This window comes from Eptesicus fuscus, chromosome 18 (assembly GCF_027574615.1).
Source record: "Eptesicus fuscus isolate TK198812 chromosome 18, DD_ASM_mEF_20220401, whole genome shotgun sequence".
NCBI lineage: Eukaryota > Metazoa > Chordata > Mammalia > Chiroptera > Vespertilionidae > Eptesicus > Eptesicus fuscus.
Genome location: NC_072490.1, coordinates 33,304,509 through 33,318,392, shown reverse-complemented (window position 1 = coordinate 33,318,392; position 13,884 = coordinate 33,304,509). Strand labels below are relative to the sequence as shown.

The 13,884-nt window shown below is 40.2% G+C and overlaps 1 protein-coding gene and 1 pseudogene across 1 annotated transcript in view; one reads left to right on the top strand and one right to left on the bottom strand.

Moving 5' to 3' along the window:
• The window catches only part of TFDP2 (transcription factor Dp-2), a 122,384-nt gene that overhangs the window by 11,698 nt on the left and 96,802 nt on the right, over window positions 1-13,884 (top strand). The gene's annotated exons all lie outside the window — the stretch shown is intronic.
• Window positions 5,721-6,330, bottom strand: LOC129152122 (protein Hikeshi-like; annotated as a pseudogene).

The window sequence follows — 13,884 nt, the reverse complement described above, 5'->3', positions numbered from 1 at the left end:
CCGAAGGACGTCCAAAGGACGTCTGGTCTAATTAGCATATTTTGCTTTTATTATTATAGATTGCTGATGGCTAACTTCCTCCTGCCCCCTCGTTAGTCCATTTTTTCACTGAAAACGTGTGAAAGAAGGTAGGAGCCTTAATTCCAACTCTACTTCATGTCTCTTGTCATTCATACCAGTGGTCGGCAAACTCATTAGTCCGCAGAGCCAAATATCAACAGTACAATGATTGAAATTTCTTTTGAGAGCCGAAAACTGACTTCTGGGCATGGGCCACGAAGTTTCAATCGCACTGTACGTGCGTGCCCGCACGTGGTATTTTGTGGAAGAGCCACACTCAAGGGGCCAAAGAGCTGCATGTGGCTCGTGAGCCGCAGTTTGCCGACCACTACTCTAAACCATTAAAAGCCAAAAGTTTTGGTTATTTATATTGACAAATTCCCCCATGGCAGCTGAAAGCTTTGTTCTCTTGTGACCTCAGCATTTGAGGGAATATTTACTTTATCTAATATTTCTAAGTGGTTTGTTAAGATAAAGTTTATTTAGTTCGCTATGTTGCCAGAAACAATGTCAATTTTTGGTATCATTTCCTTCTTTTTCTGAAATTTCTTTTTAGTTGTACCTTCTGGATTGGTGTTCTAATTTTTTTCCCCAGTTTTTAAAAAACTTTTTGTTCTACTCTGTGGGAATTTCCAACCCTTCCTTTGTTCTCTCCCTCTATCCCCTTCCTTTTTATTTTCTTTCTATTTTGTTTATTAATTTGGTTTACTGCTGTTTTGTTAAGTTGGTCTCTTCATTTCATATGAGAGGCTTTCCTCAGTTGTTCAGTAAACTTGAGCCATCTGTTCAGATTAAAGAGTGAGGCAGTAAAAAGCTGAGTAAAAACTTTGTCCATGGGGAGTTAACAGCAAGTCTTTTTTTTTTTTTAATTTTTTTCAATTACAGTTTAACATTCAATATGGTATTAGTTTCAGGTGTACAACATAGTGGTTAGACAACCCCAATAAGTTCAATACTCACCTGACACCATGCATAGTGATTACAATATATTGACTACATTCCCTGTGCTGTACTTTACATCCCATGACTATTTAGTGATTGCCAATTTGTACTCCTTAATCTCTTTATCTTTTCACCCAGTCCCCCAACCCACCTCCCATCTGGTAACCATCATTTTGTTCTCTGTATCTATGCGTTTGTTTCTTTAACTGCAAATCTTAACACAGGGTGATTGAGTGGTTGTAGGTCTTTCCCCTTGGGTCACATTTCCCATGGAAGAATGTCCTAGCCCCCTGTTTGAACAGCCTGTGTTCTGGAAGCTGATTTGAGGAACAGAGGTGGCGTCCACTGTTCAGCATGTAAATCTTTCATCTCCATGTGGTATGATCTGACAGACAACCCCTGTGTGTACCTGGTTTCTACATTCTATCTGGTTTAGTGTCTTAAGGAAGTAAACCACTTGTCTCTCGCTAGGGTTCAGGAGAGGCAGTTTCTTGGATACATGGTAAGGCTTCTGGGTGAAACTGTTCCTTACAAACATTCAACCAGTATTCCTATTTTCAGCCCAACCTTGACCCCTACCTTCAGATTCTTCAGCCTTTCTGTTGTGCTTGCTTCTTACTGGTTTCATACCCTCACCTGCCCTCACATGTGTGGGGTTGGCGTATTCTGTTTTACAAAGCCAACAAAGTGTTATAGTATTTATACTAGAGGCCCGGTGCACGAAATGCATGCACTTGGTAAAGGGGGAGGGGGTCCCCTCAGCCCAGCCTGCGCCCTCTTGCAGTTCGGGAGCCCTCAGGGATGTCCGACTGACTTAGGCCCACTCCCAGTCTGGTCTCCCTCTGCAGGAGGTGACCGGATAGGCCAATCAGAGGACAGCGTTGGGCAGTGAGCGGCCAGCTGCAACCCCCCCCCCCCCATCGCCCCTTCGCGGCCTGCTGGTCGCTGCCCTCAATCGCCGGCCCCTCCCTCCGCCCGCACCTTGGCTGGCCTGGTGCTGCCTACTCGCCAGCCCTGCCCCCTGCCGACCGGTAGTTCTGTGATTTGATCGATTTGCATACTATGCTTTTATTATATAAGATCTCTCATCAGCTGTTGTCTCCTTTCATGTTACATATATGTTTTTATGAGTTTATCCTTTTTTAGCATCATTTTAGTGTAGTTTTAGGAGAGGATGGATATTTAACAAAGATAATCTTACATTTTAATTATGTCATATTCACTTAAAAATAGTATTGTTATAAATATTATTATAAATTCAGTATTTCTTCTATCTTCCCTTTCCACTAATATTTATTTCAGTGTTATATCACCAGTGAAGAGCAGGAGGATAGGTAAATATAGGAGGGAATGGAGAAGGGCAACAAGAGACACAAAGAGGAAAAACAGGTTCCTTACTGACAAAGGATGAGAGGCTTAGCTATTGGTACCAGTGAGGCTGTAATGAAGTAATATCGCCATCTTCTGGCTTTTTAAAAACTGTTTCTGGAATTTTATCTGGGAATGTGAGTTACAAATACTTTTTTCCAGTAGATTTTTCTTATGACTTGCATTGTGTTGTTTTCTTCTATAGCTATATATACATTATACTCATATCAGTTTTTTTCTTTGATGACTTCTGGGTTTGGACTTATATTTAGAAAAGTTTTCCACACACAAAGATTAAAAAATCTGACTCCCATGTTTTTTTCTAGTAACCTAAAAAATGGCATTGAATTCTTTGATCCATCTGGAATCTGTTTTGAATGAGGGGTAAATTATGGCCCCAGTTAATTTTTTTTTCAGATGGTTACTAGTTCTCAGTGCTACATACTGAACAATTCACCTAAACCAATTATAACCCACTGATTTGAACTTTGATACATGTTATAGATTTGGGTCTCTTCTTGAACTTGTTTTTCTCTCCATCAAGCTATATGCCTTTTCATTTAACAAGTGTAATATTTTAATTATTATAACTTTATAACTTACTTTAATAATTGGAAGGGGCTAATCCGTACTCTATGTTTCCGGAATTTGTATAGCTATTCTTGCTTATTTTTTCACATAAACTTGTTTTTTCTTGCTCATTCCCTACTTTATTTTCTGTCTATTAAAGAAAAAATTTTATTATGTAAAGTACACATAATAAATGCTCAACCACTGAGCCATGCCAGCTGGGCCAGAAGTCTTTTTAAGATAATTTTAAAGTATACATAAAATAATTTATATTCTTCAACATTTATAAATAATATAAATTTCCACTAATAAATGAATTCCACAGCAATATTGGAACTGATCTTTTTATGATGTGGGACATGTGTATAGTAACATCTCATTTACTTAAACTTTATTGTAAATTTTGGTTATATATGACCTTGGACAAGTTATTTAAACTCTCTGACTCAATTTCCCCTCCTGTATAATGGAGATAACATCTATTGGGTTATTTGAGGAATTACCATAGTAAATAGCTCTTATGAGGATGCTGATTATAAAATTGTTTCATTTTCATTTGAATACAGGTTATGTACTTACATAAGTACAGTGGTATTCTAAATGAGAATTAGAAATTACGCTATTTTCTTCACAATTAACTTCTTTTTTATTGTCTTTATTTTTCTCTTCTTGGACTTTTGGATAAATTGAATATTTTATGCTTGCACAGTTCGTTGTATAATACTTTGTCTGCAAATTTATATTAACACCCAAATGATATTTTAAAAACTCATGTATCCTGTTGTGATAGATCAAGTAAGGATAAATATTAACATTTGTATTTCTAATCTAAAGCTACGTTGATCTGGAAATGAGATTTTGCTAAAGAGCATATGTGCAGCAAATGATGTAATCTATGTAGTCATTGTGCATAAGTGAATGAATGGTTTAAAATTTGGCTTGTACTGTTTGATCAAATAACCTTTTGTTAGGTTTTTGGCAGGATCTTGAAGTGTGATTTTGTTCTAAATTTGGACGATCTCTTAGATTCTAATGTTGCTTCTTTGGACAGGGCAGATATAAGTTTTCTTTGTTAGGCTTTTATTTTCAATAATTAAGAACAAATAATAAATGTTATAATCTATGACAGTGTTTGAAACAAAAGTATCCTTAGGTTTTATTGTGGAAGCATGTATAGGAACATGTCATTAATCCAATTTTGCCTGGGAACGAGGAAAGAATTCTACTTCTGTGGATATACTTGGTGAAATATAATTCTGTGTCTAATTTTCTTTAGTATTAAGCTAACAGTTGTCAATGTACTCATCTGTGCCTGGACCATTTACTCCCTTTCTACTGAGTTTAATTTGCTTCATTCCTGAAAATCAAGTAAATTTAATAAGAATTTATCTTCTATACATATGTAACACCGTAATCAATAAAGAAATTTAAAAAAAAAAGAATTTATCTTCTATATATATAAAAGGTTAAGTGACCTATCGTACGTTCGTATGTCCGACTGACCAGCCGGTACATATGACGCGACGCACACTGGCAGTTTAAAAATAAACATTGACTTGTGCATGCACGATACATATAAAGCTCTCGCTGGTGCCAATCACATGCATGTGCTAGTATTTTGATTTGTCATTGTTGATTGTGAATGTGGTTGTTTTTGTTGACATTTCTATTATAGAGCAAGGGCGAATAGCGATATTAAAATATTTCTTCTAATTAATTTCCTTTCAATGTGCACGAATCCGTGCACTGGGCCACTAGTGTTAAATAAAATCAGTGAGATGAAGGAAAGCCTAAGGTCTTAAGTGACTGACTAGCGTATGAGTTTTGTGAAAGCTAATTTAGGAACTGGGAATATTCTTTTTGCTTATTTCTGAGCTTTGAGTGTTGTTGCAATGGGTGAAGGTTGTTTTTTAGGTAAATGGATTCTAGATGGTGACTATAAACTTATCTGATAATAGTCGAGAAATGAATATGGCTGATAATGCTGGCTTTTAAAGAATTAGGATGCAAATACTTTTACTTAATCTTTGGTGAACATAATTTAGTCTCTCTCTAGTTTAGATGTTCAGCTTTCTACTTAAAATCTTTCTGAGGCTTCCTGCTAATCTGACTTTTTTTTTTTTTTTTAAGTAATGTCCTGCTTGACCTGGCATCCAACCTCATCTCTTAGAAGCCCTCCCTCTTGCCCTTTATTTTCAGGTACATAGATCTTCCTTCAGTTCCTGGAATTTTCCTTGTGCTTTTCTCCCGAACCCTGTGCTGGCTGCTCCCTCTGGCTGTGATGTACCCCTTTCTCTTTGCCAGTGGTTACGTTATTTGTTGAGCTCAGCTCAAATCTTACTTCTTCCGAGAAATCTTCTCTAAAACCACCAGAATCCCAGTCTCTTATGTTACATTCTTCTTTTGCATCTTTTTGTCTCTGTAGTAGCACATATAGTAATTGTCATTAAGAGTTAAATTTGAAATTCATTGTCTAATGCCTGCCTTCTTTTTTTGTGATAATGCTTTCTTTTTAAGTAAAAAATGAATCATTGTCAAAACAAAATGTTTTGCCTCCAAATAATTTTTAAAGCATAAGGGGAAAGGTCATTAATGAGGAACATATTTTCATTTTTCAATGTTTTTATTTTATTTATTTTTATTTTTAATTAAGGTACACAGTCACTAAGCAGTTTTTAAACATAGGTTTCATGATCCTTTTGACCTCATGCTTTTAAAAGGAGTCATTTATCTTCAAACATAACAAATTTCAGAATCCATTAAAAATTATTTTATTCAAATTATGTTTTCCAAAAGGGAGGGTTCTATGCTAGTCATCTTTGAAAGTTCTCATACCATTTCAGAACCACGTTTGCTAGAATCAACGTTCCAGATGGACTTGGTGTCATATGGGTCTGAGAGATAGCAAATGATGACACAAAATTGTAGCCATTGTCCAATATCTTTTTTGTTTGTTTGTTTGCTTGTCCAATATCTTTTGTGTGAATTGTGTGAATGAGTCATTTGAGGATACAGCAGCATTACTTACAGGACTGTCCAGTGAGTCTACTGAAATTCCAATCTGAGCAACAGATGAAGTTCAGACAATGTTCATGGCTCCAAATGGGTGCCGGCTTCCTTCTCCAGCTTTAAGACCTGACGTTTTGAAGATGGCACTTGGTTTCCCGTTCGTGACAAATCCTAGGAGTTGCCATACTGGCATTCCATTTGAATTAGGACAGGCAAAGTGGACAGATCCTCCCATTCCCTCAGGAAATGGGATTGTTCCCAGCATAAAAACCACAACATGGTTAATATTTTCATAATCAGGCAAATCAAAAACTAATTTATCGTCTGCCACTTGCTGTGCAGCTGTTTGCACCAGCTTCCCTTCACTAAGCAGCCAAACATGGTGGTGGCAGCCTAATGCCTGCCTTCTTAGTGAGTATGCAGACTCCGTGGAGGCAGGGACTGTTATTGTTTCTCGCTGTGTCTTTAATGCTCAGCCTAGTGTTTGACATGTGGTAGGCAGTAATACTGAATAATAAACAAATGAGCAGTGCTCAGACAACATGATTCATTATTTCACTGCACTTATGTAGAAGACTGTGTTAAAAGTTGTCATTAATTGCTTGTAATATTAACCAGTTTTTATCATTGTAGAGTCTGGAAAAATTCTTTTTCAATTAAAAAAAGTGAGCAATGAATATGAAAGCAGTTATCTTTTTTTTTTAAGTGTGAAATGTCAGTGGTTTGAGCTTTTAGTTCGTAAAAGTGTTTTTAAAATTATTTATTTATTTATTTAATAAATCTTTATTGTTCAGATTATTACAATTGTTTCTCCTTTTCCCCCCATAGCTCCCCTCCACCCGGTTCCCACCCCACCCTCTGCCCTTACCTCCCCCGCACTGTCCTCATCCATAAGTGTACGATTTTTGTCTAGTCTCTTCCTGTACCCCCGACACCCCTTTCCTCCTGAGAATTATCAATCCACTCCCATTCTATGCCCCTGATTCTGTTATATTCACCAGTTTATTCTGTTCCTCAGATTTTTAATTCACTTGATTTTTAGATTCACTTGTTGGTAGATATGTGTTTGTTGTTCATAATTTTTATCTTTACTTTTTTCTTCTTCCCCTTCTTAAAGAATACCTTTCAGCATTTCATGTAATACTGGTTTGGTGGTGATGAACTCCTTTAGCTTTTTTTGTCTGTGAAGCTCTTGATCTGACCTTCAATTCTAAATGATAGCTTTGCTGGGTAGAGTAATCTTGGTTGTAGGTTCTTGCTATTCATCACTTTGAATATTTCTTGCCACTCCCATCTGGCCTGCATAGTTTCTGTTGAGAAATCAGCTGATAGTCATATGGGTGCTCTCTTGTAGGTAATTAACTGTTTTTCTCTTGCTGCTTTTAATATTCTCTCTTTGTCTTTTGACCTTGGCATTTTAATTATGATATGTCTTGGTGTGATCCTCTTTGAATTCCTTTTGTTTGGGGTTCTGTGTACTTCCTGGACTTGTAAGTCTATTTCTCTCACCAGGTGGGGGAAGTTTTCAGTCATTATTTCTTCAAATAGGTTTTCAGTATCTTGCTCTCTCTCTTCTTCTGGCACCCCCATAATTTGGATGTTGGTACGCTTGAAGTTGTCCCAGAGGCTTCTTACACTATCTTCAACTTCTTGGATTCTTTTTTCTTTTTGCTTTCCCGGTTGAGTGTTCTTTGCTTTTTTGTATTTCAAATCTTTGACTTGATTCTTGTGTTCCTCTAGTCTGCTGTTGGGTCTCTGTATAATATTTTTTACTTCAGTCAGTGTATGTTTAATTTCTAGTTGGTCCTTTTTCATGTCCTCGAGGATCTCATTAAATTTATCGGCCTTTTCTAGGAAACTCTTGAAAAACCTTATAACCATGGTTTTGAACTCTATATCCAGTCATTTGTTTTCCTCCATTTCTTTCGTTTGTGATCTGTTTCTTTGTCTCTGCATTTTCACTGCTTCCCTGAGTTGGTAGGGTAGCTTTGTGTGCTAGGGGTCCTATATGGCCCAGTGAGTCGGCCTCCCAGTTACCTGAGGTGGACACTCTTGGTGCACCCCTTTGTGGACTGTGTGTACAGCCTTGTTGTAGTTAAGTCTTTTTTTTTTAATTTTTTTTATTTATTGATTTCAGAGAGGAAAGGAAATGGAGAGAGAGATTGAAACATCAATGATGAAAGAGAATCATTGATCAGCTGCTTCCTGCACACCCCCTTCTGGGGACTGAGTCCACAACTCTGGTATATGCCCTTGACTGGAATCGAACCTGGGACTCTTCAGTCCGCAGGCTGATGCTCTATCCACTGAGCCAAACCAGCCAGGGCTGTAGTTAAGTCTTGATTGTTGTTGGTGTCACTGGGAGGAATTGACCTCCAGGCCAATTGGCTGTGAGGACCCACTGTGTCTATAATGGAAGAACTGCTGTGCTGGAGACACGCTTATGGGGCAGGACTTGTTTCAGTGGGGCTTTGGTGCTCACTGAGTCTGCCTCTTGAATGTATCACTTATGGATGTGAGTAGTTGAAATCTGGTGTCTCACACTGACCATTAGATACACTAGCTTCTGGATCTCCAATGGGGTGCAGGTCAGCTACTGTCTGAGGCCACCCAGCAGGAGCTACAGCGAGAACTACAGTTTTCTCTTCTTTGCTTGGGGTTTGGAGGTTTTGGAGCTGTCTGACCAGAACTGCAGTTTGTTAGGTTAAGCTGCGATAGGGCAGGTCATTTATATGCAAAAGCTGCTGTGTGGAGCTTGGGTGGGTTTGTAGAGTGTGTGGGGCGGGGTCTCAGGGAGTCACTAGGCTAGGGCATGGCAAACAGCGATGGCTGCCAGTCAGCCATCTCTGCGTTTCCGCATTTCCAAGTCCCCGCGTCCTGCGCCCCAGCGCAGTAAACAATGATTGCTGGGCACACCTCTGCAAGAAAGTCACCCTCACTTTCCAACCCGACAGCAGACAGTTCAGCTTCTCCCTGTAGGAGTTTGGGTCCCCAGCGTCTCCCCAGAAACTGGGAGTTCAGAGTAATCGGGAGCTTGTCTCCCTTTGGATTGAAAAAAGCAGTGCACCCAGTCGCCCGCTGCCAGCCCGATTCGCATGCCTCCATACCTCAGCTTTTCAGCACTTGTGCATGTCTCAGTGATCTTTCCTCTTTCCTTCTAGTTGTAAAATTTCCACTCAGCCAGCTTTCCTGTGGTTCTGGGTGACAGACGTTTTCTCTTTTAATTGTAGTTTTGAAATTGTTGTGCGAGGCAGCAGTTTAGGTGTTTACCTATGCTGCCATCTTGGTTTCTCCTGTTTTTAAAATTTTACTCTTGCCTACTATTCATTTTACCTTAAAATTAGCAAAATTAAATTTACCCTATTAAAATTTTCCCTCATAAAATATAAAAATATAGTTATATTGATTTTTAGAAAGAGAGAAAGGGAGAGGGAGAGAAAGAAACATCAATCAACTGCCTCCTGCACATCCCCCACCAGGAATTGAGCCCACAACCTGGGCATGTGCCCTGACCAGGAATTGAACTAGCAACCTTTTGGTGCACAGGTTGATACCCAGCCATCTGAGCCACACCGGCAGGGCAATTCTAAAACACTTTTTGTCCATGATAGGAAAGTGATACTCAAAATTCAGCTATATAGCTTAGTGATATTTCAGATGTGTGAATATGTTAAATGTTTACATTTCTTTTCATTTTCTGCTGCCAAGTCATAGTAAGTAGGATTATCATACATTACTAAAGGGTAAAAATAAATATAACATTGAGTATATAATTAATTTACTACATAGTTCTTCAAAAACAAACAAAAAACAAATATAACTTGAGTTCTAACCATGTGCCAGACACTGGATATAATAGGTAGGTTCCCTGCCCCAAGGAACTTACATTTTAGTTGGCAGAGATAGACCACATTTTGATAATTACACAAATGACAACCCGATGTGTACTAAAAAAGGAGAAAGTAGGAGAGAGCATTAAGTAGATACCTCTGACCTAAGTCTGGGTAGTGGGAGAGGAACAGTTCTCTCAGAGGAAGTGATATTTGAGAAGAGATCCAAAGGAAGAGGAATTAACCATTGGTGAAAGTTCCAGGCAAAGGGAACAGCATGTGCAGAGGCCCTGAGGCAGGAGGAGCATGTGTTTGAGGAACTGACAGAAGGCCAATGGAACTAGATCAGAGAAAGGTATGGGAAAGTGGTTCAGCACAGACCTGGAGAGGTAGTCAGAGACCAGATCAAACATGAAGGATTGAGTCATTAAAAGGTGATTACTGCCAACTGTTTAGAAACAGGAATTCTATAAAGTGTTCATCAGCCAGGGACTAGTTCAATCAGTCCTATATAATAAAAGAGTAATATGCAAATAGACTGAACAGCAGAACCACTGGTCGCTATGATGCGCACTGACCACTAAGGGGCAGACACTCAAACCAGGAGCAGGGGGAGCACTGCTCAGCCACAAGCTGGGCTGACAGCCAGTGAGCGCAGCAGCCTGCCTCTGCGGCAGCACTAAGGATGTCTAAGCCATCAGTCAGACATCCCCCGAGGGCTCCTGGACTGCGAAAGGGTGCAGGCCAGGCTGAGGGACCCCCTGACCCCAGTGCACGAAAGTCGTGCACCAGGCTTCTAGTTATGATATAATGATGTAAAGGACTCCTATCCTATATAATAAAGAGGTAATATGCAAATTGACTGTCACACCATCACAAGATGGCTGCACCCACAGTAGAGGCGATCAGCAGGGACTTGAGGCTGTGTGGAGCCAGGCCAGGCAGGGGAGTCCTTTGACTGGGAACTTGACTGGGAACTTCAGGCCGTGCCCCACACCTGGTGGGGCTTGACGGGGGACCTCAAGGCGCGACCCCCCAGCCCAGGCCGGGGGACCTCAGGCCACGCTGCCCGCCCGAGTGCCAGGCTAAGGGACTGCAGGCCGCTCCCCCCGCCCAGTGGGGCTTGACGGGGGACCTCAGGCTGTGCCCCCCACCCGGCAGGGCTTGATGGGGGACCTCAGGTCATGCCCCCTGCCCGGCGGGGCTTGATGGGTACCTCAAGGTGCGTCCCCCCGCCACGGTGCCGGGCTGGGGGACCTAAGGCCGCGCCCCCTGCCCCGGTGCCCAGCCAGGGGACCTGAGGCCGCACCCCCTGCCCCAGTGCTGGCCCGGGGGACCTCAGGCCGCACCACATGCCCGATGGGGCTTGACAGGGGACCTCAGGCCGCGCCCCACCCCCAGCAGGGCTTGACGGGGGACCTCAAGGCATGCCCCCTCACCCCAGTGCCGGGCCCAGGGACCTCAGGCCACGCCCTTCGCTCTGGGTTGCCGGACCTGAAGCCATGCCTCCTGCCCCAGCACTGGGCCAGGGGATGTGAGAGTCCGCCTGGGGACCTGAGGCTACGCCCCCCGTCCGGCGTGCGCTGGGGGAACCTGAGGCTGCAACCCCTGCCCAGTGGGGCTTGACGGGGGACCTGAGGCTGCACCTCCAACCCAGCGGGGCTTCACGGGGGACTTGAGGCTGCGCCCCCCCCCCCCTGCCTGGCAGGGCTTGACGGGGGTGGGGCCAGCTGGGTCTGGATCTCACCCAATGGGTGTGGGGCAAGCTGGGTCCGGGTCTCGCCCGATTTCGAGGCGTGTGCGGGTGGGCGGGGACTTGACTCTGGGTCCCGCGGCACGCCCCAGACTCTGACAGGAGAAAGATTTTCATATACGTTTTACTAATTTTCTCTCAACTCTGACACTCCTATTATAGAGAAAGGGCAAATAGCAATATTAAAATATTTCCTCTAATTCCCTTTTAATGTGCACAAATTTCATACACTGGGCCACTAGTGAAACTATAAAAAGAAATGAGGAACTTACTAAGAAAATTTTAATTTAATACTGAAATTAATAAAAGAAGGAAGTAAAAAGGGTGAAAATCTGATCTAATGATATATGACTTGTCCTACATGAAATTCTGAAGGCTTCTTTTGGTATAGTAAGGTATTCTTTTATATGGGTTTATTATAATAATTACATTTTTTGCTATATTTTGAGGATATATTTATTGTATCTCAAGTCAGATATATTTTGTAATTTAGTGTAGTAGGTAAGAACATATCTGCTAGTTTTCTTTGTTTTTTGTTTTTTTTTTTTTGCTAGTTCTTGGGTTGATCTTCTGGCATTGCCATTTACACAGTTGGTTAACTGGGCAAATTACTTCAACTGTAAAGTTCAGTTTGTCATCTGTAAAATGCAAATAGTATATTTACCTGATAGAGTTGTGGTACGAATTATGTGAGATCCGACATGTGAAGCACTTAAAAGAGTGCCTAAGTATGTATATTTTCCAAACTTTGAAACATGAATTTGTATTTAAAATTAATAATATCTTTCACATAAATATACTGCCTTTGCTGAAATTAAAGTTTTAGTAGCATCTTTTACAACAGTTAAAAAGTTAGAAAGTCTACAAACTCTGATTCAAGTGACGTTAATTCTACAAATGTATTTATAACTTTGCTTTTTTTCTTTGTTGTATTTTGATTAATGGTGTACCATTTTAAAAGGCTTTGTGGCCAGAACTACTAAATTGTGGTTGGAAAGGAAAAGGGTTTGCATTTTGAGACCATCTGTGGGAGTTATATTGTCTGAAACTGACAAGAGATCGTGGCAGATGGTGAGGTCACAAAGATTGACTTTTTGAGCTTGACATAATGTGTTCATGAAGGTGGAAGAAGAAATCCAATTTACTTTTTTTAACCAACAGAAAACTTGGTGACAGGAAGAAGTGTACAATAGTTGAGTCTGGGTAAAACATAATGCATTAGCTTATCTTTGAGAATTACCAGTGCTGTCCAAAGATGGCAATTTCTTGAAACACTCCATGCCATGTTTATTTAATTTCTAGATACTTGGTTTAAGTCATACATTTCAAATAATTTGTGGCTTAAAGACAATGTAAAAGTCAAAAGCTTTAAAAATACTTAGAAATGTATACTTTTTAGTTAAAAGGTTAAAAGCTCTAACTCAAAGCCAATAGAGCATACTTATTTATTTGTAATTGAATGAAGCAGATCTCTCACAGTCCCATTTCCTTTTGTAACATTTATCTTACTGTAATTTTATATAATTTAAATTACATTTGAAGGTTTATGCTGTTTCTCTCATTTACTAGGATATCTCCAGTACCTGTATTAGTGCCTTACACATAGTGGGTGTTCAGTGATTTCTGGATGAATAAATAAATGAATGAAGTTATTGCCTAATCTTGTTACTTTTAGAAGTTTTTTTTTAACCACAATTTTTCCTGTTTTAAATTGGATTTATGTTGTGGTATTTTTCAGTTGCACTGTGTGAATTGTGTATTATTTATTTTAGAGGAAAAAAACCTTAATTTGTCATGAGAAATCAGTGAACTGCTTTTTCCCCTAACATGGGTTGAGTGCTAACCTTGTGCTAGGCAGTATCCTAATAATTTTTAGTACCTTGACTCATTTAATTAAGTAGATAAACTATTACTGTTTTGCAGATGAAAAAATTGAGGCACAGAGACATTAAGGTAAATTTGCTCAGAAATTCATGCACTTCGGCTGACTTTCAAATATTTATCTTTTAGGTAACATTTAGCAGTTCTCAACCTGTGGGTCGTGACCCCTTTGGGGGTCGAACGACCCTTTCACCGGGGTCGCCTAAGACCATCAGAAAACACAGATATTTACATTACGATTCATAACAGTAGCAAAATTGCAGTTATGAAGTAGCAACAAAAATAATTTTATGGTTGGGGGTCACTACAACATGAGGAACTGTATTAAAGGGTCGCGGCATTAGGGAGGTTGAGAACCACTGATTTAGACGTTCCAATCTGTGCTAGTTCTGGAGAGAAGATACAAAGGGAATACAGTACTAAACAAAATTATGTGGCTAAAGCAGTATTTTTTGTTGTTGTTAATCCTCA